General features: G+C 45.4%; 1 pseudogene; it reads right to left on the minus strand.

Moving 5' to 3' along the window:
* Positions 1 to 1107: 1107 nt before the first annotated feature.
* Positions 1108 to 1857, minus strand: LOC124506083 (heat shock protein beta-1-like; annotated as a pseudogene).
* Positions 1858 to 10518: the final 8661 nt, after the last annotated feature.

Genomic DNA, 10518 nt, shown 5'->3' on the forward strand with positions numbered 1-10518 from the left:
GTGCCCCTCTCCTCTGTTCATGCATTCTCTCTCTTTAAAAAATAAAAAAAAATTAAAAATACTGTATTGCATATTCAGAAGTTGTTCAGAGAGTAGATTTTAGAAGTTCCTATCATAAAAAACCTGTTTTATAACTATGTGTGGTGATGGATGTTAACTAGACTTACTGCGGTGATCATTTTGCAATATGTACAAATATTGAGTCGTTATGTTGTACACCTGAAACTAATATGTCAATTATACCTCGATAAAAAAGTGAATATAGATAAGTTTCTATTATTCATGAAGTTGTATACATCAAATTTGTACAGTTTTTTTAATGTCAATTATACCTCAATAAAGTGGCTTAAAAACATATTTTTTCTTATTTCTCTCTCTTTCTTACAAAAACAGGTAGCATGCTATTTACACTATTCTGTTTCTGCCTTTTCTTTTTCATTTTTAAAAATTGAGGTATAATTGACATAGTTGGCATATAGTTTCAGTTAACATCTGTCACCAACCAGTTACAAATTCTGTGTGTGTGATGACAACTTTTTTTTAAAGTTTATTTATTTTGAGAGAGAGAGAGAGCAGGGGAGGGGCAGAGAGAGGGAGAGAGAATCCTAAGCAGGTTCCACACTGTAAGTACGGAGCCCCATGCAGGCTCGAACTCACCAACTGTGACATCAACTTGAGCCCAAACCAAGAGTCAGATGCTTACCCCACTGAGTGACCCAGGCACCCCAAGAATGGGAAAATTTAAATCCATCCCAAAGCTAGCCCATCATAAAAGTTTAATGAGCTGTATAATTTTCCAGGGTTTCAATGCATATATAGATTTCTATTTTTATATAGAAGGATTCATTGGGAACATACTAGTTTTTAATCTTTTTTTTTTTTAACTTGACAATACTTGGAGGACATATTGGCTACATCAAGAGGTATGGATCTACCTTATCCTTTTTAATAGCTTCGTGGGCTATTGTATGGTTAACCAAAAGTTGAACCAATGTGCTCTTTTTTGAGGGTGTGGTGGGGTGGGGAGTTGCTTCGAACGTTGACAAAAACAGAAGGTAAAGTATGAAAAGAGCTTACGGGTTGGCAGGTGGGGATGGTCAGAGGTGGCTACTGAGGGGGAGGGTGTACAGCAAGGCTAAGGCCTTCACTTGGCTCCAGGCTTCCCCGCTTCCCAGCTTCTGGGGCCTCAAGCTGGCTGGTCATCGAGGCCCCCACGGCGAGCCTGCCCTCAGGGGACAGAGAGGAGGAGACCAGGGTGGGGTCCACACCAGGGGGCAGCGTGTGTTTTTGAGCGAAGCCCGGGGAGAAGCAGCCATGGCCGTCCTACCTCTCTTCGAGCTTGCCAGTGATCTTCCATCCACTACGCATTCCTCGCTCTCGACCGACCGTCGGCTCCTCGGAGGCGGAGCGGTCGACTTCCAGGGACACGCGCCAGCGGTCTGCGGCTGCGAGATCTTCCAGACGCCGCCGCTGAGCTAACCGGCCGAGCCCGGGGCCGCCGGCGGGCGCGGCCCCCGCGGCGGGGCCCTAGACCGCGGCCACGGGCAGCGAGCGCACGTAGAACGGCCACCCGCTGTGGCCGAACCGCTGCGCTCACTCCCCGGGCAGCCCCGGCCGCCCGCAGGCCTGGTGGGAGAGGCGGTTGTGGGCCGAGTCCCGGTCGCGGAAAGGGTCTGAGCTGGGGCTCCGCAGGAGGGAGAAGGGCACTCGTCGCTCGGTCGGGCTGGCTCAGCTCCGCGCGTCTGGTGGAGGCTTGGAGGAGTCCCAATCTACTCTCTTGCTGGACTTTCCCCCAGTTTTCCTATAATAAATTTCCGGTAGTAAATAATGCTACAACGAAAATCCTTGTACGTCCATTTTAGTTGGGCAGATGTTTCCATAGGATACATCTGGAGAAGTGGAATTGCTTGATCGAAGAGTATACAGATTTGAAACATTTTTAAATTATTATTTTTTTAATGTTTATTTATTTTTGAAAGAGAGAGAGAGAGACAAAGTGCCAGCAGGGGAGGGTAAGGGCGGGGGGGGGGGGGGGAGACGCAGAATCCAAAGCAGGCTTCAGGCTCTGAGCTGTCAGCACAGAGCCCTAAGCAGGGCTCACACTCACAATCTGCGAGATCATGACCTGTGCAGAAACCAAGAGTCAGACCCTTAACGTGGGAGCCACCCAGGTGCCCCTGAAATTATTCTTAGTCGTATAAAATTGTATGCATAGTCCTAGAAGGTGAGGGATAGTTTCACTAACACTGGGCATTTCTTAACTTTTTATGAATTGTATTTTTCTTTTTCTTTTTAATGCTTATTTATTTATTTTGACAGAGAGAGAGAGAGAGAGAGAGAGAGAGAGAGAGAGAGAGAACGAGCAGGGAAGGAGCAGAGAGAGGGGAGAGAGAGAATCCCAAGCAGGCTCTGTACAGAGCCCGAGGTTGGAGTCCACCTCCTGAACAGGTGAGATGGTGATCTGAGCAGAAATCAAGAGTCAGCCACTTAACTGACTGAGCCACCCAGGCAACCCTGAATTATATTTTTTCATGTTTTTTGCCCATTTTTCAATTAGGGTGCTTGTCTTCTTTTTTGGCTTATATGTGTTCTTTGTGTATAAAGATAATACACCACCAAGATATTGACAAAGTCAACAGTAAGCTCTGATTGATGGGAAGACCAGACACAAATCACTTGCTTAAAATTACATACCTAAAATTTATAAAAGGAACTCAGGGATGCCAGGATACCCTGCAAAGAGATTAGAAGCATTCTGCAGAACAGATGAGGGATATATAAATTTCCATGTCCCCCAAAAGCCTCTTCTGGGACACAGTTGCACAGAATAAATCTGGGGGGGGGCGGGTCATATCATACCCTCTGGAAACTCAGTTGCCCCTCCTCCAAGGCCAGTTTTCTGCGCATAAAACTGAAGCATTTCTGCACCTAGTCTAGTCTGAGCTGACTTTTGCAATTTGGGGATGCAATTGCGCACAGTCTACCTACAGTGTGGTACCCCAAAGCCTGGGCCAAAAGGATTTCTTGATTTATTGCTGCATGACTCTTTATATGTTAAAAAAGTAATTGATTAGGAGCAAACGGACCAAGGCAGAGGGGAGAGTGGGACTGAAAGGGCTCTATCTCCCTTAATCCCCATCAGCTCTCCTTAGGTGTCCTCTCATCATTATTCAAATAATTACATAAAATGTATATTGTTTGTAGTAAAATGTGTAGATGAAAGCATCTTTGGAAGACTGCAATTTAACTGAACTGGTGATACACTGTTTATTTATTTAGGGTGCAAGCGAGCGAGGAGCAGAGAGAGAGAGAAGCGGAGCTCACAGGAAGCGGGGCTCGTGTGTACCCAAACTGGGACTCGTGCTTAACTTGATGCTGGGCTCGAGCTCACCTGATGCGGGACTCCAACTCACAAACTGTGAGATCGTGACCTGAGCCGAAGTCAGATGCTTAACCAACTGAGTCACCCAGGCACCCTATTTATTTATTTTTAATTTTTTTTTAGAGAGAAAGAGCACGTGAGAGTGGGGCAGAGGGGCAGAGGGAGAGAGAGAGAGAATCTTAAGCAGGTTCCATGATCACTGCAGATCCCAACTCTGGGCTGGATCCCACAGTCCTGGGATTATGACCTGAGCTGGAATTAAGAAACACTCAACCATTTGAGTCACGCAGGTGCCCCAGTAATACACTATTTAAGTGAAAAGGATTTACATGCCGTTGCTACGCAAAGTGCCTGTGCCTCTTCTGGAATTGCCATTGGGTGGAGGGAATCATCTCTCTAAAAGGTGACCTGGGCTCCCCAGTTGGGTTGGGCAAGTCTGGCTCTGGGGCTGGACAACCGGTGGAGAACAGTGTGAGGAGAAACCCCTTGCCTGGCAAACCCTGGGTGCCTCCAAGTGCCTTATCACCTCTCAACAGCTTCACTACTAAATGACAAAAGAAGGTGGGGAGTATCTGCTTGAAATGATACTGTGGGCCTGCAACCCTGAGCGCCCTTGCCCCACCCCTGGTTTCTGTGAAGGGGGTATAGTGGATACAATGGGTACCCCCTTCTGGTGATGGGTGCATGTGGACCAGAGTGGGAGGAAGCCTGGGCCCATCATCCAGGGAGGGTTTGAAGTCTTGTCTGAAACTTCAGCCAGTCCATCTCTGCTTGTGTTTTGTTTTAGGAAGCTGATTTCAGTTCAGCTGCTTGGATGTGGGTTTCAACACCATGATGAGTTAACTTCTGAATAGGAAATTTGAAAATACAGTCTTTGTTCCATCTTGAAAAATTTAATGAAAATGTATCTACCAGATATTAAATTGTTTCCCTGCTGCAAAGTTCTGCTTATTGAATTTGGAGATGAATTGTTCTCCAAGGACAAATAGATATATTCTGGTTTTGTATTGGGTCCTGCCCAGGCCTGAAGGGGAGCCAAGGGAGTCCTCCTCCCCAACTGCCCACCTCTAAAAAGAAGACCAGGGCATGCCTTCAGGCCAGCAGGAAACATCATGGACAGTTCTTATTGCTGTTTGACTTATTTTTCCCCCTTATATATTTATATAAATATAAAAAATATTTATATTATTTATAAATATATAAATATACATATATTTATGTATATATATAAATAAACATATATATATGTATAATGTTTATTTATTTTTGAGAGGGGGGAGGGGCAGAGAGAGAGGGAGACACTGAATCTGAAGCAGGCTCTAGGCTCTGAGCTGTCAGCACAGAGCCAGAGGCAGGGCTCAAACCCACAAACTGCGAGATCATGTCCTGCCAACCGGGAGATCATGACCTGAGTGGAAGCTGGATACTTAACCGACCGAGCCACTGAGGCGTTCTGCCCCGCCCCCCCCCAACTCTGTGGCTTCTGATTAACTTTTCTCATTTTTCAACATATTTGTGCACGTGAAAGATCACTTTTACAGATGCAGTCACTGAGCCCCAAGACCTGTGGTGTCTGGCCCCAGATCCCGCAGCAAGTTGGGACCAGTGCTGGGACTGGAGGCTGAGTTCAGAAATGCACAGAAAGAGGACAAGATGCCAGCAGTCTTCTGTGCCTGCCAGGGGGTTCCAGCATTTTCTAGTCATCCTAGCACCAGGGGCCTCACCAGGTCCCTGAGCTAAGTGCTTCATGGAGACAAAGAGCACCTTAGTGTGGTGGTGCTGAAGCCCTGTGCACAGATGCCCACCCTTTCCCACCTGCGGCAGGCACGTGGCTGATGGAGGCCCCCGGCCCCAGCTGGGACTCTGGGAACCCCCCTTCCCCACATCTGTGCCTGTGCCCTGGGAGCCAGCACCATCACAGCCGTCCTGTCCTAGAACGGCCAATCCTGTATCAAGGCTCAAATGCCTCCTCCTTCCCTGGGCTCTGCAACTGGAACCGGCTGTTAGAGCAATTCATTATGTCTATTATTGGAGTAATTAATTAGTTACCCAGGTGTCTGCCAGCCCCACCACGGGTCTGCGAAGGCAGGAACTGTTTCTTGTACTTCTTTGTAACCCCAGTGCCCAGCGCAGGAGGGCCGGAATGGTGCTCCCTCTCTTTTTTTGTGACCAGTCTCCCTGTGGGCGCTGTTCCCTCTCTGAGGAGCCACAGTGCCACCCAGCGGCAGGCTGGCTGTACTGAGGGTGTTCGCCGAGGGCCCTTCCGTCCCACCCCCTGCTGGTGGGGGCCACTTACTGCCCGAGTTGACTGGTGGATCACCTTCCCCTCAGGGCTTTCCGGCACCCCACCACTTAGGGTAAAATGGAAGTGGAACGGCAGAGAAGCATGCCCACTGCCTTTGGGATCCTTGGGCACAGAGACTTGACTGCATGTTGCTGTAGCTGCTGGAGGCGCGTGTGGTTCTCCCTGTCCTGCTGTCCTTTCTCCCTTCCCAGGCTATTAAAATACACTTCGAAGGCTCAGCTCAGTCACCGCCTTCTTCCCACCCTGCTCCGATGCATGCCCCCACAGATCTCTAGCTTATGCAGCCTAGATTCAAATCCCGGCTTCGCACATTATCCATTGTGAGACTACAGGCGAGTTACTTAACTTCACTGGCCTCAGTTTATCTATAAAACGGGAATAATACTAATACTACATGCCCCATGGGGTTGTGAGGGATAAATGAACCCAGCCTGGTAATGTACATGTAAGTGTAGTGCCGGTTTAATTTGTACTTTTGTTCCTCAGTCACGTGTACCACTTGGGGGCAAGGACGTGTCTGATCCGTTTTACCTTCACTGCTCTAGCATCTGCCAGGAACTCAAAAGGTGCTACATCTGCCAGATGCAGGGCAACAGGCAGCCTTTGATTTGGGTCTTAGTGAGCAGTAGGTGGCAGAGGAGGTCCCTCATCCTGGTCCTGGCTGTGATACTTTCTCACTGTGTGGCCGTGAATGTGTCACACCATCTCTGGGCCTCAGTTTCCTCATGAGCAAGTGGAGGGGGTTGGGCTATACTGTTCCAAGTCCTTTCTGACCCTCTTGGGGGCCCAGGCCTCCTGATACGTTTTCCCTCCCTGAACCTCCCTTACCCACAAGCCTTTGTTTGTTTGTTTGTTTGTTTGATTGGCAAGACTCTTAGTTACAGGATAAGGCTTCCCTGATCAGGTAAATAGATGAGAGCTGTACTCCAGAGAAGAAGGAGTGATTTTGGCTTTGAGAGAGAGAGGAGCAGCTCTGGGACAAAGGGAAGGGATATATTCCTTTCTTAGGAAGGATGTATCTATTATAAGGTGAAGCCAGGAGCAGAAACACTGTAGGTCTGGGGGCACCTGGGTAGCTCAGTCAGTTAAGCATCTAACTTCAGCTCAGGTCATGATCTCGCGATTCGTGGGTTCCAGCCCCGCGTCGGGCTCTATGTTGACAGCTTGGAGCCTGGAGCCTGCTTTGGATTCTGTGTCTCCCTCTCTCTGCCCCTCCCCTGCTCATGCTCTGTCTCTGTCTCTCAAAATGATACATAAACATTAAAAAATTAAAAAAAAAAAAAGAAACACCATAGGTCTGGGTTCAGATGGAGGAGTAAAGGAGTAAAGGGGTGACCACCACAGCTGGGTCTAGGAGAGGATGGGGTTACCCTGTTGTATGCAGTTTCTGAGTCTGGAGTACTGGCTCTCCAGACTGGTAGGAACTGATAAGAAACACTCTAACAAATATGGTGGATACTAACCCTGCAGGCAAGGAGGAAAGTCCTCTCTGATGAAAGGTGCCAAGATCTTGGGGGAAGTAGGGGCCACGAGCAGCTGAAGAATTATGTTAAACAAATCTATGATTTGTAATATAACCTACAGAAAGTAAAGGTCTAGTGGTGCCTGGGTGGCTCAGTCAGTTAAGCATCCAACTTCAGCTCAGGTCATGATCCCACAGTTTGGAGGCTGGAGCCCTGCGCTGGGCTCTGTGCTGACAACTCAGATCTTGGAGCCTGCTTCCGATTCTGTGTCTCCCTCCCTCTCTGCCCCTCCCCCTACTTGTGCTCTATCCCTCTCTCTCAAAAATGAATAAATAAACATTAAAAAAAAATTTTTTTAAAGAAAAGTAAAGGTCTAAACACGTGTGAATTTTCTAATTCTGAATGGATTCTTCAAAGCTATTTTCTTCACCTTATCTGTTTTTAGACCCATATCTTGAATTTTTAATTTGTGCTATTAATTTTTCACCTTCTGAGTCTTCAATTTTTGGTTGTTGGTTTTTTTTAGATTTTATTTTTAGGTAATTTCTCCAGCCAACATGGGGCTCAGACTTAGAACTCCAAGATCAGGAGTTGTATGCTCTACTGACTGAGCCAACCAGGCACCCCAATTTCTGTTTCTTTTTTTTTTTTAGTTTCCAACTTTGTATCAAAAATTCAATTTTTAGGGGCACCTGGGTGGCTCAGTTGGTTAGGCAACTGACTTTGGCTTAGGTCATGATCTCACAGTTTGTGGGTTCGAGCCCTGTGTCAGGCTCTGTGCTGACAGCTCAGAGCCTGGAGCCTGCTTCAGATTCTGTGTCTCCCCCTCTTTCTACCCCTCCCCTGCTCACGCTCTGTGTCCCTCTGTCTCTCAATAATAAATAAATGTTAAAAAAAATTTTTTTTAAATTCAATTTTTATCCTAATGATCATACTAAGATAGCTTTTTTTCTCATTTATGTCTAATAATTCCCCTGTCTGAACAGTCTGTGGAAACTCTATCATCTATTGTTTACGTTGGTTCCTGTTCTTACTTTATCTCCTTCTGTGTCTAATTGTCTTTGTTTGTGTGCTGAAAATTGTAATTGAAAATTTTATTGGGGTAATTTTTTTAAGTCTTTAAAAAAATTTTTTTAAATGTTTATTTCTTTTTTTTGAGAGAGAGACACCCACACAAGAGTGTGAGCAGGGGAGGAGCAGAGAGAGGGAGACACAGAATCCGAAGCAGGCTCCAGGCTCCGAGCTGTCAGCCCAGAGCCCGTTGTGGGGCTCGAATTCACAGACCATGAGATCATGACCTGAGCCGAAGTTGGACGCTTAACTGACTGAGCCACCCAGGCACCCCTAGTCTTTTTTTTTTTTAAGTATATTTATTTATTTTGAAAGAGAGAGAGTAGGGGAGGGGCAGAGAGAAAGAGTGAAAGAGAATCCCAATCAGGCTCTGTGCTGTCAGGGCAGAGCACAACTTGAGGCTTGATCCCACAACCAACTATGAAATCATGACCCGAGTTGAAATCAAGAGTTGGATACTTAAGCGACTGAGTCACCCAGGAGCCCCTAGTGAGGTAATTTTCAGACTAGGATAGTATCATCTTCCTACAGAAAGGATTTTCATGGACTTTTGCAGATGTGTAGGGGCATTAGCAATCCAGAAGCACCTTAAGCATTTTTAGTGCCTGAGATTTTTCTGAATCACCCAGAGTACTTGAAACTGAGCTGAAATATGGGAGAAAGCTTACTCTTCCTTCCTTCCTTCAGTTTACTCTTCCTCCCAGGGTGCAGCCACTCAGGATTACAGTCCTAAGCATGGGGTAGTTTTCCAGAATTGCTCCTGCCTTGCAAAGCCCTAGATTCCAACTTACATGACCTTAGCTCCCTCAGCTTTTTAGCCACCTCTTCTGATTGCAAAAGTGGCCCAAATACTGAGCTCTCCTCTCTGGAGTTTCACCTTTTCTGAGCTATTGTCTCTTGCCAATAATTGGCAAGGTGATTCCTTGCTACTTGTTAGCTTTTTTTTTCTGTTACAGGAAAAAGCTTTTTATATTTCATATGAATTATTTTAGTTGTCTTCAGTAGGAGGGTAGTTCTGAATTATGTAGCTCACTATTTCTGAAAGTGAGGGTTCTTTACTTGGTTTAAAATTGTTTAATGGCTTGGTATCTCTCTAGAAGATTGTGGAATGCGAGAAGGCTGATAGCACTGATGATCTGAAATCATATATTAGGTACCCAAATACAATGATTTTTAAAAATTTTATTTTAACTCCAGTGTAATTAACAGACCGTGTTATATTAGCTTCGGGTGTACAATATAGTGATTCAGCAATTCTGAACATTACTCAGTGCTTGTCACAATAAGTGTCCTCTTAATCCCCTTCACCTACTTCACCCATAGCCCCACCGACCTCCCCTCTGGTAGCCATCAGTTTCTTCTCTATAGTTAAGAGTCGGTTTTTTTAGTTTGTCTCCTTTTTCCTCTTTTCGTTTGTCAAAGTACAATGATTTTGAGTATTTTTCTTATAATTCAATACTGAGGCACTGAAAATTATATGTAACTATTTGCTCCAGGATTTCTGATCTTAGAAAGCTGGGTTTTGGAAATTTTTTAAAAAATGTTTTATTTATTTTTTTGAGAGAGACAGAGAGAGAGAGAGAGAGAGAGAGAGCAAGCTAGGAAGGGACACAGACAGAGGGAGACACAGAATCCAAAGCAGGCTCCAGGCTCTGAGCTGTCAGCACAGAGCCTGACGCGGGACTCGAACTCACGAACCATGAGATCATGACCTGAGCTGAAGTCAGACGCTTAGCTGACTGAGCCACCCAGACACCCCTGGTCTTTGGAAATTTTAATTGTGAATGTTTGAATGTTTTTTAATTTTAATTGTGAAATTGTGAATGTTTAATTGTGAATGTTTTTAATTGTGAATGTTATAAGGAAATTTATAATAGAATTTTTTAAAGTTTATTTCTTTATGTTGAGAAAAAGTGAGAGAGAAAATGAGCAGAAGAGGGGTGGAGGGAGTGGGGGACAGAGGATCCCAAGCAGGCTCTGTGCTGACAGCAGAGAGCCTAATGTGGGGCTTGAACTCACAAACTGTGAGATCATGACTTGAGACAAAGGTGAGTCAATCAGTTGATTGAGCCAGCCAGGCTGTCTGTCCCTATAACAGAATTATTGATAATTAATAGAGAACTAGTTAAACTGCTTCCATAGGATGGGATACTGTGCAGCCATTAATAATGTAGGATGATATCTAATGCCTTAGACAACTAGTCACATCATATTGAGAAGTGAAACTAGTCAATCACAATATGATCCCTCTTTATATATTTACATATATTAGAAATATCACTGAAAATATATTCACT

The sequence above is a fragment of the Lynx rufus genome, unplaced genomic scaffold, assembly GCF_022079265.1.
Source record: "Lynx rufus isolate CCGP_SWC_20201006 ecotype Redwood Valley unplaced genomic scaffold, mLynRuf1.p SCAF_11, whole genome shotgun sequence".
NCBI classification, from domain to species: Eukaryota; Metazoa; Chordata; class Mammalia; order Carnivora; family Felidae; genus Lynx; species Lynx rufus.